Source organism: Sorex fumeus, unplaced genomic scaffold (assembly GCF_029834395.1).
Source record: "Sorex fumeus unplaced genomic scaffold, SorFum_2.1 ptg000043l, whole genome shotgun sequence".
Lineage (NCBI taxonomy): Eukaryota > Metazoa > Chordata > Mammalia > Eulipotyphla > Soricidae > Sorex > Sorex fumeus.
In genome coordinates, this window is record NW_026606100.1 from 6521567 (window position 1) to 6544106 (window position 22540).

Sequence of the window (22540 nt, forward strand, 5' to 3'; positions counted from 1 at the left end):
TAAGATACAAAGACAGCCAATGGAATGGGAAAGGTTATTCACCCAATATCCTTCTGACAAGGGGTTAATACCAAAGATATACAAGGCACTGGTAGAACTTTACAAGAAAGAAAGAAAGAAAAAAAAAACCCACCCAACCCCATCTTCTTTCAGAAACTTTCTGAAAGAAGAAATTCAAATGACCAAAAGGCACATCATTAGGGAGATGCAGATTAAAACCACAATGAGATATCATCTTACATCACAGAGACTGGCACACATTCAAAAGAATAAGAACACGTGCTGGCACTGATGCGGGGAGAAAGGGACTCATTCATTGCTGGTGGGAATGCCAACCAGTTCAGCCTTTTTGGAAACAATATGGACATTCCTCAAAAAAACTAGAAATTGAGCTCCCATTTGACCCAACACCACCACTTCTGGGAATATACCCTGGGGACCCAAAAACACACAGCAGAAACACCATCTGCACTCCTATGTTCATTGCAGCACTATTTACAATAGCCAGAATCTGGAAATAACCCGAGTGCCAGAGACCAGATGACTGGCTAACGAAGCTATGGCTCATCTACACAATGGAATACTACAAAGCTATTAGGAAAAATGAAGTAATGAATTTTCCTATACATGGATGGATGGACATGGAAAGTGTCATGCTGAGTGAAATAAATCAAAAGGAGAGGGACAAATAACGAATGGCCACTCATTTGTGGTAAATTAAAGAACATATAGCAGAGGATTAATAATAGCCAAGCTCCCAGGCCAGGGAAAACAGGGGCTAGGAGGATTGGTCAGTGGTTGGAATCCACCACAAGTACATGTGGGGTAGAGACTAGGTAGAGTAGAAAAGGGACCAGAATGACAATAGTAGTTAGAAATGATCATGCTGGACCAGAACTGGGTGTTAAAAGTAGGTGACAGGATATACATGATCACCTTTTAGTATTTATATTGCAAACTGTGGGATAACATTGGTTTGTCTTTCTCTTTGGCCGCAGGGAGCTTAGGTTTATTGGGTTACACCCATCACAGTGCTCCCTGCTCCCGAGGCACTCCAATTCCTGTGTATTTATCTTTAATCTCTTCTCTGTGCTCTCTTCCCCAACCAGTTAATCACCATTTCCCCTTAAGCATAGCTGTGACTTGTAAAGTCAAAATCCTCAGATATCTGATTTTTGTATTTGTAAGTGAAATACTGCTTTTCTCCTTCTCTTATGTCCTTTTGCATAGTTTACTTCAGAGCAATGTACTTTTTGCATAGACACAGGAAGACAGTTAATGCTATGCTTTTATAACTTGGGAGTTCATTGACTTCGAACATATTCACTCATCTGTTTTCCTGACTTAAGCCTCAGTTGCCCTTAGTTCCTAGCAACCCAAAAGCAGGGTCCCAATGAGGGACTAGATGGACCCAGGGCAAGCTGTGAGCTACTCTGGCATCAAAATAGGCCAGGCCATGAGCCATAAAACTTAACTAATAGTTAAAAGCAAGGTCAGGGACAAATTCTGTTATGATCCAAAGAGCAACAACTAGATAAGGACCCTGCTTAAGGTTAGGAAAGCCAATCTGGCCTGAGCACTGTAATCAGACCTATAGCAAGATGTCCACAAGAGAGCCACCCTACAAGCTTAATGTATCTCTTGCTGTGTCCATACAAAATGGCTAATATTAAGTAGAACTAAGATGAATGTTTACATGGTTACTGGACTAAGGAAAGGAGAGACACACCCGTAGGAGGTATTTTGCCCTTGAGTGATATCTCTAATAAAAGGAGATCAGGAAGGGCTTTCATGTTGATTGTGCTCCCAGACCTAGGTGTGGTTGCTACCCTCAATGCTTAGAGGTTGGCACAAGAAGAAGGCTACAAGACAGAGCACAGAGAGACTAGATGGGGGAGATGGGAATGAGGGGCAGTGTGAGACTGGATTGGGGAGCCCAGACGAACAGAAGCGTGGGGAGAATGGAATCAATGGAAACTGATCACCAACCAGCGTGGTGGCCCTGTTCCCTCCTTCACGTGTCTGTTGGCAGCGGCTGCAGGCCGGGCTTAGGGGAAGCAGCTCATGGCCACCGAATACATGTGGTAGGCGAGAGAGACCATGCCACCAACATGCCCATTTATTTAGCGATTACACAGCAAACCATAATGCCCAAAAGGAAGGAGGAAGAGAGGGAGCAAGAGAGAGAGAGACTGGAGGGAAGAGGAAGAGAGAGAGAAGGGGGGAGGAAGAGAGAGAGAGGAGGGAGAGTGGGGAGGGGGGAAGAGAGGAGAGAGGAAAGAGAGAGAAAAGATGAGAGAGGAGAGAAGAGAAAAGTGCCTGCCATTTAAGCAGGCTGGGGTAGCGAGTGATGGGAGGGAAAATGTCTGTGGACTCTGGTGCTTAAGTGATACAACAGTAGGTAGGGTGCTTATGTGGTTAACCAGGGTTCAAATGCCAGCAACCCCACAGTCTGGGAAATGTACACTGGTGGAGGGATGGATGTTGGTACAATGTATGACTGAAACCTAATCATGAACAGCTTTTTAAGGGTCTATCTCACAGTGATTCAGTAAAAAACATCTTTAAAAAAATTTGCTTAACAATTTGATAGGAACAAAGTGTTTCAACTAACTGCACAACAAGTCTCAAAATTATTGACAGAAATGTAAAAATATCTAGTACCCAGCAAAATAAAACCACAATGTCTTGTTTTCCAAACAAAAACCATCAGGCAAGAGCTGGAACAATAGTACAGCTGGTAGACCTCTTGCCTTGCATGCAACCTACCTAGGTACAATCCTAGGTACAAGCTGTGTGGTCCCCAAGTCTGCTGAGAGTGAAGATCTCTGAGGGCAGAGCTAGGGTTAGTCTGGAGCACTACTGGGTGTGGCCCCCAAACAAAAACCAAAACCCAAAACAATACTATCAGACAAAGAAAAATATGACTGAAACTGAGACAAATCAAAGATTAAAATGGACCTATTGGGGCCTAAGTGATACAACAGCAGGTAGGGTGCTTATGTGGCCAAACAGGGTTCAAATGCCAGGAACCCCATATAGTCTCCCGACAGGAGTAATCCCAGAGCACTGTTGGGTGTGGCCCAAAACAAAAAATAAAACTGACCTATAAATGACATACTGGAATTCACAGAAGAGGATAATAAAATAGTTATTATCATGGTATTAAAATGATGTGTGAAAGAAAGCAGCTAAATTAACAGTTATTGGGGACAGGATTGAAGGGGAAATGGGATAGATGGGGTGAGAGAAAGGAATTCTAAAAGAGCACAAGAATCTTTGAGGAATACTCAATATGCCTGTAATTTTTTACTGTCTTGTAATTTTACAATACAATAGCACAGGGCTATGCTAATACAATAGGGCTGGAGTGATAGCACAGCGGGTAGGATGTTTGCCTTGCATGTGGCTGACCCGGGTTCGATTCGTCTGTTCCTCTCGGAGAGCCCGGGAAACTACCGAGAGTATTCTGCCCGAACGGCAGAGTCTGGCAAGCTCGCCATGGCGTATTCGATATGCCAGTAACAAGTCTCACAATGGAGACGTTACTGGTACCCGCTCGAGCGAATTGATAAACAATGGGAGGACAGTACTACAGTGCTATTGTAATTTCACAGGTGTATACATATGATTAACTAATATGTCTCTATGCATGTGCCTTAAGTATGTCTAATTTATTATGTCAATATATACAATGTGTTACACTTCAAGGAATACCTCAAACTAAAGTGAGGTTTTATTAGTAATGCCAAAAGAAAAATCTATTACATGAAGTTAAAATTATTTGGAAAACATAACTGCCATCATGAAAACAAAAACATTAAAATATAAGTATCTGTGATATTAGAAATTAGTGATCAAGAGGCTAGAGGCCACTCCAGTGATTCTAGGTCATATGGACAGTGCAAGGGCCAATGATGTCAGACTGCTCAGTCCTGTGGTGCTCTGGATACCAGGCCATTTTGACCTCCAGAGTCATACCAGGTAATATTCTGGGGCCTCCACACTGCCGTACCTAGCAGGCTGGGGGGCCACTGGTAGAAGAAACTGAACCCAGGTTGGGTGCATGTGTACCCTGACCACATGTGAGAATTACAATATCTAGATTCTTTTAACATATAACTGAGTAAGTGGTATTCAGAAATGAAAGTACCATAAGGCAGCACTCATTTGACAAATACTTGAGTACCTACATACATGTCCGTCATTGTAATGGACTTTACAAATTCTGTCTTCACAAATTCTGAAATCCTAATTCACAATGTGATGATGCTGAGGTGGAATCTTTGGAGGCAATTAGCTCATGGGAGTGGGATATTCATAAACAGGATTAATGACCCTATGTGAGACCTGAGAGCTCCATCACCCTCTAGATTGTCCTTACCAGAACCTAAACATGCTGGCACCCTGATCTCAGAAGTGTTTGTTGTTTATAAGCCACTTAGTCTGTGCTACTTTGTTACTGCTGCCCAAAAAAGCTGCAAAAGACAGGATCTGTCTTGGAGCCAAGAACAAGCAATATCAGATTTGTCATTTTGACAAGTATTTCTGGGAAAATCTATAGTCACATTTCAGTAAGACAAAAGGGAGTAATGTTCACAACATCATAGATATAGTACAAAAATGTACCAAAGGCAGCCTAAGGTACGGTAAAAACAACTAGGCCAATTATAATAGCTACTCAATATGTACGTTATCTTGAGCATACTTTACATTTGAAAGAATTTGTATGAGGTTCCTTCTACACACACACACACACAAACACACACACACACACACACACACACACACACTCTTTTCCTGGAGGACAAATCTGATATAAATGATATTAATCCAGAAAATTGTAACTCTACTTTTAAGAAACTATACTACAGAATCACATCCTCCAGAACGGCAATGGAGAAGATTATCCATGACTTCTACTCAAATGTCTTCGATAGCCATGTCCACTTGCCGACATACCAAATTCCACAGGATGGATATGTCATTCCCAACATTCTTCCTTCCGAAATCCGACATGCCATTTCGTCGGTAAAGAAACGAACAGCACCCGGCCCAGACAAGGTCATACCTGAACACCTGAAGAACCTGCTGTCAGTACTCATCAATACACTGGCTCGGCTCTTCACTCGCTACCTGTCTGAATGCAAGGTTCTGTCCCAATGGAAAACCAGCAGGACCGTACTACTGTTCAAGAAGGGAGACATCCATGACATTGGCAACTATCGCCCGATCTGCCTATTGTCTGTCATCTACAAGTTGTTCACTCGAGTCATCCTAAATAGGATTGGCAGAACACTAGATGAAGGACAACCATGCGAGCAAGCCGGGTTCCGCAAAGGATTCAGCACCATCGACCATATCCACACGATAACCAAGCTCATTGAGGTTTCTCGGGAGTTCAAGATGCCGCTCTGTCTAATGTTCATTGATTTAAAGAAGGCCTTTGATTCTGTTGAGACAGAAGCGGTCATTGAAGCCGTAGCCAATCAGGGCATTCAAGCCCAATACATCAAGATCCTCCGTGAGCTGTATTGCGGATTCAGTACCAGGATCTCACCATTCTACAAAGAAGTAATCATTGATGTCAAGAGAGGGGTTCGGCAGGGTGATACCATTTCACCGAAACTCTTTAGTGCCACCCTTGAGAACATCATGCGACAACTGGAATGGGAAGGAATGGGAGTGAAGATAGATGGTCGGCAACTACACCACCTCCGCTTTGCTGATGACATTGTTTTAATAACACCAAACATCAGCCAAGTGGCACAAATGCTAGCCGACTTTGACCGTGAGTGTGGAAAGGTAGGACTACAGCTGAATCTTACAAAGACAATGTTTATGAGAAACAGCCTCGTTCCTGACGCCCCATTCGCTCTCAAAGGAACGACCATCTCCGAATGCAACAACTATGTGTACCTAGGTCGAAAAGTCAACATGACAAATGACCTGACACCCGAGCTGCGTAGGAGGAAGAGAGCGGCTTGGAACACCTTCAAGAACGTTGAAGAAATAGCTAAGAGGATGAAGAACCTCCAGCTCCGGGCACATCTCTTTGATTCCACTGTTCTTCCTGCATTAACATATGCCTCAGAGACCTGGGCCCTATGCAAACAGGATGAGAACGCTATTCAGGTCTCCCAAAGAGGAATTGAAAGAGCTATGCTTGGAATATCACGTTTCACTCAAATGAGAGAAAGAATCCGGAGTTCCGACATCCGTCGATGATCAAGAATCAGGGATGCTGTCTCATTTGCCAAGGTGTCGAAAATCAGATGGGCTGGTCACGTAATGAGATTTAAAGACAACCGCTGGACTAGAGCTGTTACCGACTGGATTCCACGGGATGTCAAAAGACCACGTGGCTGCCCACCTACCAGATGGTCAGACTTCTTCATCAAGATCATGAATGATCGGTTTGAGGCTCTTCATGTTCCCAGAGTGAACAGATGCCATTGGGCTACACTAGCACGCGACAGGGACAAATGGAGACGCCCACTTGAGCAAATCGACAACTAACGGGAAGTTAAGTGATTAAGTGATACTACAGAAATAGCCAAACTAGTATGTAAAGTCATACACACAAGATGTTTATTAGAGTTAAATGTAATAGCAAAATAAAAGCAACTTGGGGAAAAGTTAGGTAAGCAGGCCTTTATACAACATGATGGATGCGGGAGGGGGATGTGGTCATACCTAGCGGTGCTCAAGGCTTGTTCTTGTCTCTGTGTTCAAGAATAACTCTTGGCTATGTGCTCAGGGAAATGTATGTGGTATGTGGATCAAATCAGGGCCAGCTGCATTCCAGGCAAGCAACTTATCTAACCACTATCACCACCTGATTCATGTTTAAATAGAGTAAGTTAGGTAGATACTGATGTACTGAGACCTATAAATGGCATTACCTGATTACAAATATTTTTCCCAGTCAATAAAAAGATGTTCAGGGGTTACTCCTGGCTCTGCATTCAGGAACTACTCCTGGTGGTGCTCAGGGAACAATATGAAATAGGATGCCAGGGATTGAGCCTGGTTTGCCGTATGCAAGGCAAATGCCCCACTTGCTATACTATTGCCCCAGTCCCTTCCAGTCTGTCTTATCTCAGGAACTAGATGGTCTTATCTGTCAGTGAAGTTTTCTTAATTTCTATTAGTCAAGATTTTAATTTCTATAAATCTGTTTTCTCATATGTTAAGTGGCAATAATTACAAGATATACATTGGAGTGTTTTAACTAAAAAAACACGTTAAGTATTAAATGTTCAAAATGTGTCTGATATTTCCCGTTGCATAAAATTTTATGTATTATGTATTTACGTATTATGTATTATTAAAATTTTTTAATGGAGTGAATCTTTATAGATTTTTATGTGATTTCTTGATTTCAATTTTCTTAACAGAAACAATATAAATAAAAAACTTATTCTTCAGATAACCTTTGTGGGGGGGGAAGAGTATCTGGGACCACAACCAGTGGTACTCAGCTAATTGGGTGGGTGAGTTCAATGCATGGGCGACCAGTGTAACTGTGGTGATACTCAGGGACCAATAGGGCTACACCCTTGGTAGCGCTCCAGGAGCCATATGGTACCAATGATCACTCAGGTGATACTCTCTGGGCTAGCTCCTTAGCCCCAGATACCCAGTTCTTACCACTTAATAATCCATGCTCTTGTCACTAATTTGAAATGCCATTATTATTAGCAAATCTCCCAAATATAACATGACAACTATTTCTGACCTCTGAATTAGAAAGAAATTATCAAAAACTGTCATGCATATAGCAGAGATGTCACACTGTCACTGTCCTCTCGTTGTTCATCGATTTGCTTGAGCGGGCCCAGTAACACTGTGAGACTTGTTACTGTGTTTGGCATATCGAATACGTCACGGGGAGCTTGACAGGCTTTGCCGTGCGGGTGAGATACTCTTGGTAGCTTGCGGGGCTCTCCGAGCAGGGCGGAGGAATCGAACTCGGGTGGGCCATGTTGGCTGCATGCAAGGCAAACGCCCTACCCGCTGTGTTATCACTCCAGCCCAGCACAGATGTAACCATCCATAAATAAATGAGTAGCCATGTTCCAACAGTCACCATAACTTGAACTTTATATATAAATTTTTATGTCAGAAAGAATTTTTAAAAAGCATTAAAAGTGCAACAGCCACTCTTAGATCACAGATCATACTAAAATAGCATGGTCAGTTAAGTTTGGCAATCCATGCTCTAATCTATCTATCTACACATATATGTATATATGTGACTAATTTTTTTAATATTTCTAAAGTTCTACAAAATAAATACATGTGATAAAAGGTTAAAAATGATATGAGGAAATACAATAAAACCTCTCCTATTCCAAAATTCTGTTCCCCTCTCCAAACTTATTGGCATCATTAAACATCTCAACACAAATGGTCTTATATGTATGAAACTGTCCACATATTTTAATTGCTTAATAAAACCTCAGAATTGAAACTGCTAGGTTAAATTCCCTCTAGGTATTCACTTCAACATGTATTGGTCATTTCAAAGCCATCGCTTTTCTTAGTTTTCCATCATGCCCTTTCCCATTTCCCCCTTTCCTGATCAACCTTAAAATCACATTAAAATTTTGTTCCAGAGGTTCGGTTTTAAAGTTTTATCTGGCTTATGAATAAATTTCTTAGTATTACGTTAAATTTCTTAGCTATAGCTATTAATGCTTTGAAGTTGAAAGATAAGTTTACTGCTTTTTGTTCACTATTTCTTAAATTCCACATCCAGTTTTTGAGATTAATTTTTCATTTTGATATAATATCCTGGGGTATTAGTGGTAGACTAAAAATGGCTTTGCCACTATTTTGAATGACAGTAATAAGATTATGAGTTCAAAATGTAAACCAGGTGCACTTTTAAACATGGCTCCACAATCATCTAATATTCCATGTCCTACATAAGTCTAACTGAAAGTCTGATTTCCATACCTTAATACACTGACACAGACACCAGCCCAGTGCTGCAATTTGTTAAGCCACATCCAAATGTGAGCCACCTTGGTAGGCACAGAGGTCAATATGTAAAATAGGTAAATGTATGTTTTCTTTGGGAGTTTAAGATTGTGTACTTATCCACTAAGTAAACAGATTTCCTCAGAATGTATCCTGAAATGTCTACCGTTCGTCCCCACGCCCCCTAAATGGGATCTTCCCTAGCAGTGCTCAATAGCCCAAAAGGCCATTTCCAAGGTACTCTGTGCAATCTGATGTTTGGGGAGCTCAGTCAGAAGTGCTGTGTGCCATAAAAAATGTACCCTGAAGTGTTGGGTTCCCTAGCTAAGGTACTCTGAGGTGCATGTTGGCACCAAGATCAAACCAGGAGCTTCACACTGTGCAAGGTATGTGCTCCACCCTTTTGAGCTATCTCCTCCCATCAATATTCTTTTAAGACTCAGTCTATTCTATTCATAAACTCTTAACTCTGCTCAGAGAATTCTTTTCTTTTTTTCCTTGATGTATATTGTTTCCGGTCTTCTTTAAGGTAGAAATGCAAAGTCTGACATGTAATGTTGTACGAGCAGAAGAATGGGGAACAAGCTCTATTAGCATAACCAGCAACCCTCAACCTGCCACATCTTTTCACAAACTCTTTGAAAAGGTATACTTTGTCATCTCTTTTACTGAGGAAGGAACAAGAAGACAAAAGAGGGCAAGGTTGATTTACAGCTGTCAGTACTTGTGTCCTGTTTGTCTGACTCTGGCTGCCCAAACTCTGGACACTCCCACCCTCATGACTTTTGTTATCTCTGTGAGGCTTTCTTCTTTCTCAATTTTTTCCCTTTTCTTTTTCTGTTTTTGAGCCACACCCAGTGGTGCTTAGGGCTCACTCCTGGCTCTGTGCTCAAGGATAACTCCTGGAGGGGTCAGGGGACCATACTGGACCTCAGAAATTGTACCCAGATTGGCAGTGTGCAAGACAAGCACCTAACCACTGTACTATTGCTCTGGTTCCTCCTCTTTCAATTTCTATTCCATGCTACAATTCTCATTAGAGGTACATTAGCTTTCTGGCTCCAGTTTTCATGACATAACCATTCTTTTCTAAGTGTCAATATTCAACAACTGTTTTTTTTGGGGGGGGGGGCAGTTTATTTATGTTCAGTAGGTATAATGCCCTCACAAACAGGTATTTCAAAGTTTTATTTGTCTTACATTAATCCATTGCTTCAGGGTTTAGTACTAGTTTTGAAAAAGACTGGAGCACTCCTTGCATGCTATTGATTTCCCATGTTTAGTGATTTCTGTAGTGGGATTCCTTGATAAACGTCTCAATGTCTCCATACAAGTGCACATCACAGTACTCCAGTAATATATTCACCTGTATTCACCTCCGTTACTAACCCTATAATTCAAATGTACATTTACGCCCAGTACTTGTAACAGTAACAATGTAAGATCTCTAACAGGCAATCCCAGGATTCCTCAATCCATTTAGTCATATCCGTTTGATGTTTCATTTCCCTTAACAACCACTAACTTGAGTAACAATTCTTATGCAAGTAATATACAAGCTTCAGGGACAGATCATCACTGAAACCAACAGACTGGTAAATTACTAATGACATTCCCATAGAGGACTGTCATTTAAATGCAAACTAAAGGGGAATAAATTATGATACTTTTTTAAAAAAAAAACAAACTAATTTTTAATATAATAGAAGAGGGCTAGAGAATCCCTCTAAGGGTTGGTGTCATGCTTGGCATGCTGGAGGACAGTGCTTGGAGTGGGGGGTGGGGCGAGCACTGCCACTCCCCAAACCAACCAAACAAAAAGTTAAAATAATCCATTTTTGGTAAGAGATAGTACGACAATAGGGTTTCTGCCTCCCACGAAACTGATCGCGCTCATTCCTGGCACCCCACCTGGTCCCAAGAGCACCACCAGGAACCAGCCCTGGCACAAAGCCCTGAGCACCGCTGGTGTATAGTCCCCAAATAAAAATACATATAAATCCATTTTTATGAAAGGTTAAAACAAATTTCCAACTTTCCACAAAAGAGAAATGGATCATAAATATTCACCAAGCCATTTATCAGAATGTTCCTCGTATTCTCCAAAACACATGCTGGAAACACAAATATCCCTCAATAGGTGAGCACAGACGCTTCACTCGACAACGGAAATACGGTCTGGCAAACGCCTCGCCGGGCAACTCGTCGTGCATATGCCAAGGTGCGCGGCACGGCCCGCCACCGGATGGGCGACAACACGCCGGGGTACCTACGGGGCCCCATCGACCGACGTCCTCACACACGGCACGACCGTGAGCCGTACCGGGGACTTCGGCACCGCAGCCAACACCAGCGAACCACTGACCCTCGAGGCATCCCGGTGCCAATGCGCCGAACTGCTCGCCCGCTGGTTCCCAGAAAGCCCCCACGGACAATGCGGGTGACAGAAACCCGAGGGAGACCAGGGCCCCGGTCTGACAGCCTCGCAAGGCGCCGAGGGGGCGCGGAGAGGACGGAAGTCGGTTCCCCGGGATGCCCTGGTCCCCCGGGTCAGTTCCCCGGGCCGGGCCGGGCAAGGCTGATGAGGGCGATCGACGGCCGCGTCTCTGACACGTGAGAAGGGAGGGGTCGGGCAGCGGCGGCGGGGGGCTTTCAGACCACCAGGAACCAGGACCCCGGGGGCCAGCGGCCTCCGCCGCGGGCTCGGCGTCAAGCGCAGGCGGGGGGCGCCGGGCTCGGGGCCGGACCGAGCGCCCACTCTGCCCGAGTAACGGCACCACCGCCGGCGCCCGCGACGAGGCCCGGACGGGCGAGGTCCGAGGGGGCGCGGCGGGTCCGAGGGGGCGCGGCGGCACCCGAGAAGGGGGTTTTCAACACCGAGGGGGCGCGCGGCTGACCCAAGTCCGTCCCTCGAGAGGAGCTGGGAAGCGGCGGCGAGCTGGTTAAGGAAAAAAGTGGCAAAATAAAACTCACGCCAGCCAACGGTCTCCGGCAGCAGCGTGCTTTTTTTTTTTTTTCTTCTTTCTTTCCGAGCTGCAAAACCGCGGCTTCTCCGGTTCCCTAAGCAAGGGCCTGTCCGTGACGCGACCCCGGGGAGAAGCGGCCCCTCGGAGGGCTCGTCCCGAGGGCTGACCCCCCTACAGCGCCCCCCGCCGACCAGCGCCTCGGCGCGGGCGACGCTGCGTACTCACCGCGCTCACTCGTCACGCACGGCGGCGGCCGCCCAGTCGCCTCCGCCCTCGCCTCGGCCGCGAGCACACCCGGGCGGCGGCGCCCCGCGCGCCTCGGCCGCTGCCGGCCTCAGCACCCACCCCCGGGGCGCGCGGCCGAGCCGACAGCCGCTGCTTCCGGCGCGCGTGAGGAAATGAGGCCGCCGTTGCGCGCCCCGCCCCGCCCCGCCCGCCCGCGCCCCGCCCACGCCCCGCCGGCCCCGCCCACGCGCGGTGCCAGGCTTGGAAAGTTGCCTTAGAAACCGCTTTAGGTCGTCAGTTCTTCGTTCGAATCGTCCGCATGGCTCCAAGCACCGGCTTGTGGAAGTCGGGAGGCTGTGCGAGAACGGAAGTCGCTCCGGCCTTCGCGAGCGTTTGAAGACCCCAAGGATCACCAGCTCTGGGTGGTCTCTGGGACCGGACTGGTCCTGGGATGGAAGCAAGATCTCTCGCAAGTCCGGCCACGGGAGTCCGATGAGCGCCTCGACCTGAGCCGGGCAGGTCACCGGAGTGCCTGAGCTCCTGGGGAGTGCTGGCTAGTCACTCCGTTTCTCTGGGTGCGAGTTTCCTTCACTGAGAAAGAAGGGAATCGAGTTATACGTTCTGGGAAATGGCTGGGAGACTGGACAGCATCCGATTTTAGTGAGTGGAAAACGAGTCTTACCTGACTTATTCCAAGGATGTCACCGAAGCACTTTGTACAATCCTGGGGATTAACGCCCTGCAGGTGGGAGCAGGTCAGGCAGCCCTTCCCTATGTGGTTGCATTTGATTAAAACACACACACACACACACACACACACACACACACCTCTGGGGTGCGACTTCCACTTGCCTCTGCCTCCTGCCACCCTGCTTTCATTTCTGGGTGACCTTGGCAGGCTGTCTGGGCGTAGCCACTCCAAGCCTCCCTTTTTCATAGCTGTGTGTGAACCGTCACAATAGCACGTGCTTCCTATGACTGTGTTGAGGAGCAGACGCAGTTTCTAGTGGAAGATTTTTTGGGCGGCGGGGGGTCAGGGAGTAGAAAGGAGCTCAGTATCATGGCTAAGAGTATTAGAGCCCTGGTTCTCAAAGCTGACTGAACAGATTTACTTTTGTGAAGCCTGGGTCCCATCTTCAGATGACACTGATGTGGTCATTACCATAGTGGTCTGCCCCTCAACCATGTTGTTAGGAATATCAATAATAGGGATTTAAAAAACAAAAACCCCTGTGACTCAAAGAAAGTTTGAGAACCTCTGTGTTAGAACATATTTTGCAGATGAGGCACTTAGGAAGTGGAGGATTTGTTCTGGACTAGAGCTATCGTTATTGGATGATGGTTGCTGGGATATCTTTAACCTCATAAAACCACAGGGTTTGGTTCACAGCCATACCCTGTGGGAAATCCCGTTGGTGAGGAGGTCTGGAGAGCATCCTAAACCAGGCTTGCTCAATGTCTGGTCTGCTCAACATCAATGTCTTTTGCCTCCCTCATATTATTCTAGGCAGCTGTAAACATAGTTCTGATACCCCTTTTCCGCAACCCCCACCACTGGCACAAGACTAAAGAATTCAACTAGTTGTAGATTTCATATGTCATGAGCTTCTGAAAATAAGGAGCTTCTGAAGATAAGGACCTTTTCATCTTCCAGCACTTTGTACATAGTAAATGTTCAGTTAACAGGACTGAATTCATTAAAATTTGGACATGATAGGAATCCTCCCTTATCCAAAACTTCTGCTTGACCCTGCAAGCAGATGGCATGCTTGATTAAAGGACTATCGTAATTAAGTGTCCTGCCTCATAATCAAGTGTCCTTACTGATAATGTGCTAGTGTGGAGATACAGAAGAGATTATAGTCTTAGTTTACAGTGGGAGAAAGCTAACTTAAGAATCAGCTGAAGTTCTCCCAGAACATTGCATGAAACCCAAGCCGGAGGCTGGGGTGTAACTGTCATCTCCTTAAAACTGTTATTCAAATTTCCATGAAGATTGTTTTAATTATGATAATTGCATCTCTGCCATCAATGAATTTGACTTGTTAGCCTTTTGAGTACCACACCCAGCAGAGCTTTGCCTATTAGGCCCACAGTGCTTGAGAGCCACGAGAGCTGCACCCAGTATTCAGATTCTATGGCAGATAATGGGTGAGACGCAGATAATGGGGAGAAGAGTTTCTTGGTTGTTCTCAGGTTGGCACTTGCTTTATCAATATACCCTTATAGAATAACATTTCCTTGTACAAAACTATTACATTCCTTGTCCAAAGTACTGTCATCTCATTAATATCAAAAAGATGTAGTTTTTAAAAATATACCTTCCCAACAATCTCTAATCAGTAGCTTAAAAGGTTTTTTTGGGGGGCCAGAAAGATAGAACAGTGGCTAGGTACTTTACATACTATTGACTTACTTTCAGTCCTTGGCACCACATATGGTTCCCCAAGCCCTGCCAAAAGTGATCCCCGAGTACTGCCTGGTACTCCCCTCATCATCAATTATTTTATTATAAAGCTTTCCCACTTCTGCTAATCTGTCTTTTGAGTTGCTGACAAAAACAAGTGATGGTACCAGTTCCCTTGCTGTAGCAAGTTGAGTAAAGAACTCTTCCATGTTTTTATTTGAGGCGATCTTTGTTTCTAGTTTTTTCTTTTTTAAATTTTTCCTTTCACTATTTTTTAAATTTTTTTATGATATCTCATTATCTCATTCCTACTCTGGACAAACTTGCAGGCTATCGAATATAGCCTGCCCACAGGGCAGAGTCTGGCAAACTCCAAATATGCCAAATACCAGTAACAATGATGGGTCTCATTCTCCTAAAAAGCCTTGAATATAATCTCAGGGCTAGGATGAAAGAGACGTTACTGGGGCCTGCTCGAGGCAATCGACGATTAACAGGATGATGAATGAATGAATGAATGAATTTTTAAAATTTTATTCTCATAAGGTTGTTTACATTGATTACATTCAATATTTCAACACCAATCTCACCCCCATTACACCTTCCCACCACCATTATTTTGATTTTTCCCACCACTGTTCAAGCCTGCCTGCCACAGGCAGGTTCTAAATAATTTATTTTCCATTGCTTATTATGAATATCATGTGAGGCTGCGTGCTTCTGGAATTCTAAATATGTAAATGATTGGGGTCCAGAGACATCTCTGTAGGGGGTTAATCCATTTTGAGATTCATTTGTGAGTCTCTGGATCAAAGCTTGCTTAGTTATGGCCTGGAGGCAGTTTGTGGGCAGTGACAGCCAGGACCCTGAAGGGGTAGGTGGGGAGACAGAAAGGGATGAATCCTCTCTGCCGCCTTGTGGCCTGTCATCTTCAGACCCTATTCCCACATACCTGGGTTTTTCTTCTGAAAGTTTGTGGCCACCTGGGGTTCATATGGAGTGGGCGGAGAGGCAACACCTGCTCCATCTGAGGAGCTCTGGTGAAGTCGGCTTGGCATATTGTGGGGGCAGGGGTCTCCGAAGAGATCTCTGGTGAGCTGCTGTATTCTGGGATTCAATGCTGCATCCTGTTTCTAGCTTTCTGAAGAGTCCCCTCCAAGATACAGTACACATTGCTTGTTGCTTAGTCCTCGTCAGGTTTGGTACCCAAAGATCCCACAGAGATTCTTACTTTACCAGACCTGCAAGGATGTAGTCAATCCAGTTCAATCTGCCCTGCCCTCTGCTGAGTTAAGTTTCTTGGCTGTTCTCAGGTTGGCACTCATTTTATCAATTTTCAGGAAGCATCTTTGATGGAATTAGGCCACTCACTTCACTTTCATCTGTTTTGGTATGTTCTGGTTCATACCCGGCAGTACTGGGAGGGGGAGTAGAGAGGGGTCGCTTACATCAGTGCTCATGGGACCATACAGAGCCAGGTCTTGAACCTGGGCTCCTGATTCCAAACCATGTACCCCAGCTTTTTGAGCTATCTCCCAGGCCCTTGTTCTTATGTCTTTTGTTGCTGTCATTTGTGTAACTGTCTGTGCTATCTAAATGTGTTCTATTCATAAAGAGAATGATTATTACAATCAACTAATTGTACCCTAGGTCATTCTAAATTTGAATGCAAAAACCTTTATAGGATGGTGATCCAAATTACTTGCTCCCTATGACAGAACAACAGAGATGTCGACTTGGAACCTCCTAATGTAAAGTCTGATTCTGGCTTTCTGTCGTGAACAATCTTCTAGATCTCCACATGTTCCTAACAAGATTTGTGGTCAGGATGCCTGGACTATTTCCTTCAGACTAACATCTCAGGCACATTAAGAATAGCAGTCAAAGGTCTGTCTGTACATAGACAATTAAATTCTATAAATTACCACTGAACACTAAGATTCAGAAACAAGCTTCAAAATGAAACCACCTTTAATTATCTAGAACTCTCCTTGGGGCTATTAGTGGTCTGTATTAGTGGTTTACATAAACAGTCATAATAGTTTCTTATTGGTAGCTACACTTACACAGGATTGTGAGAAACATTTTCACTCGGGGGCTGGAGCAATAGCACAGGGGGACTGGACTGATAGCACAGCGGGTAGGGCATTTGCCTTGCATGTGGCCAACCCAGGTTTGATTCTCAGCATTCCATATGGTCCCCTGAGCACCACCAGGAGTGTTTCTCTTTCTTTCTTTCTTTCTTTATTTCTTTCTTTCTTTCTTTCTTTCTTTCCTTTCTTTTTTAAATTTTTTTATTAGTGAATCACCATGAGGTACAGTTACAAAGTTATGAACTTTCGTATTTCAGTCATACAATAATTGTTTACCCATTCCTCCACCAGTGTCCATTCTCCTCCACCAATGTTCCCAATCACCACCCCCATCCCATCCCCGCCCCCCACCCCACCCCACCTATGTGGCAAGGCATTCCCTTTAATTCTCTCTCCTTTTGGGTGTTGTAGTTTCCAATAGAGGTATTGACTGGCCATCGTGTTTGGTCTATAATCTACTTTCGGAACGCATCTTTCAACCCAAATGGGTCCTCCCAACATCCTTTACTTGGTGTTCCCTTCTATATCTGAGCTGCCTTTCCCCCAAGCATGTGAGGCTGGTTTCCAAGCTGTGGAGCAGACCTCCTGGTCCTTATCTCTACTACCCCTGCGAATTAATCTTCCATTCTGTTACTTTATATTCCACAGATGAGTGCAGTCTTTCTATGTCTTTCCTCTCTTTCTGACTCATTTCATTTAACTTGTTCATTTACTTTCCATATTGATCCACTATACGCAAATTTCATGACTTCATCTTTTCTAACAGCTGCATAGTATTCCATTGTGTAGATGTACCAAAGTTTCTTTAACCAGTCGTCTGTTCTTGGGAACTCGGGATTTTTCCAGACTTTAGCTATTGTAAACAGTGCAGCAATGAACATACAAGTGCAGTTGTCATTTCTACTATACTTTTTTGCCTCTTTGGGATATATTCCCAGGAGTGGTATTGCTGAGTCAAATGGGAGCTCAATTTCTAATTTGTTGATAATCATCCTTACTGTTTCAGGAGTGTTTCTGAGTGCAGAGCCAGGAGTAACCCCTGTGCATTGCCGGATGTGACCCAAAAAGCAAAATAAATAAATAAAAATTAAAAATAAAAAAAATACCAATTTTCTACCATGACACTTGCTTTTCTTCTTTCAGACTCTCTTGTCAATGGCCAGAATCCTTCCATCCTGTGTCACTCCTATTCTTTTTGTTTTTAGCCTCTAAAGCTCAAGCCCTGTGATGTCAGGGGTTATCCCAGGCTACCGGGGCTACACTGGTGGTGCTCAAGGGACCGTGTGGTACCAGGGACTGAACAGGGGCGGCCGCACGGAAAACATCTCCCCAGCCCGTACCCCCCCTTTTTTTCTCTCTTTTGGGTCACACCCGTGATGCACAGGGGTTACTCCTGGCTCTGCACTCAGGAATTACCCATGGTGGTGCTCAGGGGACCATATGGGATGCTGGGAATTAAACCTGGGTCGGCCACATGAAAGGCAAACGCCCTACCCACTGTGCTATTGCTCCAGCCCCCCTTATCCCATTTTTGTTGTTGTTTTTGTCATATCTAGCTGTGCCTAATCAGGACTTACTCCTGGTTCTGCGCTCCGGAATTATCCCTGGCGCTGCTCAGGGGACCAGCCATGAAAACAAAGTCAGCTGGCTACAAGGCAAGTGCCTTAACCTCTGTACTATCTCTCCAGTCCCAGGCCTTGTATCCTTAAATCACTTTCTATAATTTTGCTTTTTCTTACCAGAAACTCAGGAAACACCCCAGACCTTTGGCATACTCCTTTGCCCCGGGAGTTCTGTGCAACTCAAGCAGTTGAAGAGCTTCAGGCCCCTTCAGCCACAGAGCCAGTGGGAAAATATCCAAGTTCATTACAACTCTCAGAAGAAAGGCTCTGAATAAAGAGCAAGGCTGGTGCCTTTGAGGGAGAGAACCGTAGGGAAGAGAGAGGCTGTCCCAGAGCCAGGCCTGGGTTCCCAGCAGGCAAGCTGACAGAATCCCTTGCCTTAGGCAGTTTTGTGCTTTTCCTTCTCTTGTGCTACACCCTTCTTGGCCCACAAGAATGACTTTCCTCCCTGGGGAAAATGATCCGTGAGAAAAAAGACTTGCCAACTAGTGAAAAAGTAGGACAGTTAACAAGGATACGGTTTGTTCTGCTACTGTTTACCCAGTGATAAATAAAAACATGGACACTTAATACCTATTACTCATTTTTATTCAAGACAGTTTGCATGGAAAATACTGTGTGTGAAAAGCAAAAAGCATTTCTTTCTCCAAGGAAGACAATTTTTTTTTATTTAAAAAAATATATTTGCCTTACCTTGCCTGTCCACCCTCATTCTGAGGTTGAATTGCTCGTGTCTTTGGGAGGGATGAAGGGTGGTGGTCTATCTCACTGTGACACACATCTCCCAAATTCCGAGTACCTGTGCTGGGCTCGGGTCATGGCATCCTCCATGGTTTCTTATGACACTGATGGTATCCTGGTCACAATTTCCCTGTCTGGGCTCCAGCTGAAGATCTTGGCTGGCCAGGTCCTGGGATTTAGCACATCCCAGAGCCATCTGTGAAAATGTCTTTTCACTTTACACAGCAATTAAAATCAGAGTTAAAAAGGCAAACTAATTTCTTTGGAGTATTCGTAGCATGGGCCGCTTTGATGCTAGAATTGAAACTGATTCTACAGTTGTGAGAAAGCCCCCCGACCTGGCCTTCATCTTTGGATGGGTGGGTGGTAATAACAGTGTGTGCCCAGTTGAAAAGCTGCCACAGGTCTTGGTTTCTCAAAATCACAGCTAGAGCACCCTTCATGTGAGACCCAGATCCCTTTGCAGAGGTGGAAAATGACGAATTTCCAACAAGGCTGCTACCACTGGAAATTAATGGGCATAGGAGGTCGCCTCAGTGGAGAAAGGTGTTTCCTGTAGGTAGCTGAGGAAAAGGCCCACATGCACCTGTGTTGAAGGTATAGGGGCCTGTAACCCACCACCCCTGCCCTCTGGGCCCACTCTTACTACATATTTTCCAGGGACACAGAAGTAAGGAAGTCTCGGATACTCTCCAGAACCACCCTTAATCCCACTAGCTAAATCTCCTATGTATCTGTTCATGAGAGGAAGCTAAGCCATTTACTGCTCTGCCTGAGACAAATGCTTTTCTTTATAGTAGAAAAAAATAATAAATACTTGTCTAAGCCTGCTCTCTGTATATTCTACTTCATTTCCACCTAGATAAATGGGCTTTGTGATGGGAAGTCCTTGGTGAAGGTGGCTAGAGAATATGTTTAAGGAAAAGAAGCTAAACACAGGCACACAAACCCTGCTCAAGGAAGCTAATTTCCAGTTTCTGGAGGCCAAACAGAAGGAAGAAGCACAAAATGCAGCACCCAAATGATGCTGTGTATATGTGAGCAGACTCATGCACCCAGGAAATAACAGGCGATCTCGGCATTTGTGCAAGGTGCAACAGATCAGGTTTATATCACAGCAGCTCATGCTTGCCAATAGACTCACCGACTGCTCCTTGCCAATAACTAGAGGATGATGACATAAATGGAAGCATTTAGTATTTTAAGCTTCATTGTGTTTCAGGAAAACTTTTGCCTCCAATTTCCAATGGACCTTCCATCATGACTCTGTAGTTTACATTCTTTCTCTCACCACTTACAATTCCAACTTTAAGAACTAAGAAAGGAACTGGGGGTGTGGGCCAACAGTAGGGCAGTTGCTTAGTATATTCGAAGCTCTGGGTTCAAGTCCCAACACCACAAAAGTTAACAGAATAAAACAGAACAAAAGTAGCAGCGAGCAAATTAACAGAACTGTAAAAACAGCGAGCAGATCTCTGAATGAAAATCACTGTAATTCTCAGCTGACAAAGAGAATATGTTAAATGATAACTTACTGTATCTGTTAACATAGGTGGAACCCAACATTGGAGAAGAAAATCCAGGGACCAGTCCTCCCAACAGTGATTTGGCGACTTTTCTGGGGTTTGTTTTTGAGCCTTTGAGATATACCCCAAAATGCTTACTCCTGTAAGCCAGGGCTTACTCATGGCTCTGTACTCAGGGATCACTCCTGGCAGGACTTGGAGGATTGTATGTAGTGCCAGGATCCAATTAGGGTCAGCTGTATGCAAGGCAAACACCTTAGTCCTTTATCCTCTCTCCAACCCCTTGGCTACATTTTAAACAGTAACTAGAAAGAAATGCGCCACAAAACAAGATAAGTCAATATCTCCAAGAAAATCTACTTTTTAAAAAATAACTATTACTTCTCCAAACAGCTATCATGATAAATTTCCTTTGATATTTTAATTCTTGTACCAAAATGTCCAAATCAGAAACCTGATGTGTCCAACTAAAAAGTTCAAAAAGAGAAAAGGAGTTTACACATTTTATGATTAATAATTTTATTTACATCACTGGAATTATTTTCTTAGTCACCTTGATTACAAAAGCAACTGAACATGGGACATTTAATAACCTCTCATAAATTGATTTTACAAAATTAATAACGGACAGATTATTACTTAATACTCAGTAATACTTAATACTTAGTCACTTCTGCATATATGCATAGGAAAATTCTGTCTGATAGGACTAGTAAGTATGAGAATGTTCTTTACTTGGGACCAGACAATGAGATTATTAGTCAAGGGTTAATTCCCCCATCACTGGGTCAGTCAGCTAGCGCCAATAATTCATTCACTGCCAAGAACAAACCAGCTGTAGCAACTCATACTTAGGGAGTTGGCATTTTCAATGTTTTGAGAGTCACATCCTTCTTTCTGCCTTTAATAAGGCCATCACTAAGCACATCTGGAAACCAAAAGCTTAGATATTTATAACAGAACGTATCACAGTATATCAGAAAATAGCTCAAACAAAAGTCACGTTTCTCTCTCCAGTAAGTGTTTTTCTAGTACTCTCTCTCTCTCTCTCTCTCTCTCTCTCTCTCTCTCTCTCTCTCTCTCTCTCTCAAGGTTTATGTCAATATGTACACATACCCCACTTTCCCCCAAAGGGTTCTGACAAAAACCCAGCCTGGCTGTCTTGCCCCCACAAAATGCTGTCATTAGACTGCTTCTTTTGTGACCTTGCTGGCAGAACGAGACCACTGTTAAGTGCTTTCACAGTGCTTGAAGTCTGAACACCAGGCCGTGTTTGGGTAACCAACCTTCTTCTACAGAGACAGAAAAGCTGCCAGACCTTCCCCAGTGCCACCCCCTCGGGACAGGAGGTGGGCCCAGAGTGGGTGACCACAAACAAGCAGCGGAGAATGACAAGCAGCTTATGAGTCACTCAGAATCGCAGGAAAGCTCTTGCTTTAGCAGCTTTAAGTTACAAACACAAGAGTTGATACACGTACCTTCTTCACGGAAGCTCTATAAGAGCCAAAACATGGTCTTTGCCACATTAGAACTGTCATCAGAGGTACGGCTGTGCTGGGTCACTGTCAATCCGAATGCCAACGGAACTAGCTGGACTGTCTGTCCCCCACCAAACCTCGAAGGCCCCACCCAGTCCTGACGTGTGAGATGAGTCACTGACTCCTTGGCCCTAGATGTGGGGTGCAGGAGCACAGCATTGTCAGGAGCCAATTCCATGCTGTGAGCACTCTTGGGAGGGGCGATCACACACTAGGACACCCCTCATTTTCCCACTGTTCTCGTCAGGGGGCAGTGATGAGGACAAAGGTGTCTTGTGAATCAACTCCACTCCACTGCCCATGTACACAGCAAGTAAGATATCAGATCTCTTCATTGTGCTAGATCTAAGAAACAATCATGATAAAAATCAAATATTGCCCTAGGAAAAGGCCTCATTACTTAGTTAAAAAAGAAAAACAAAACAAAAAAATCA

The 22540-nt window shown here is 44.4% G+C and overlaps 1 protein-coding gene across 2 annotated transcripts in view; it reads right to left on the reverse strand.

Moving 5' to 3' along the window:
• CSGALNACT2 (chondroitin sulfate N-acetylgalactosaminyltransferase 2) overlaps positions 1 to 12298 on the reverse strand; it is a 45015-nt gene extending 32717 nt beyond the window's left edge. Inside the window, exon 1 of one of the 2 annotated variants that reach the window (XM_056120786.1) lies at positions 12180 to 12298. The gene's annotated coding sequence lies outside the window, so the exon portion shown is untranslated. Of the gene's footprint in view, positions 1 to 12175 lie in introns of both variants that reach the window. The other variant, XM_056120784.1, reaches the window with a different exon arrangement.
• Between the last annotated feature and the right edge of the window lie 10242 nt (positions 12299 to 22540).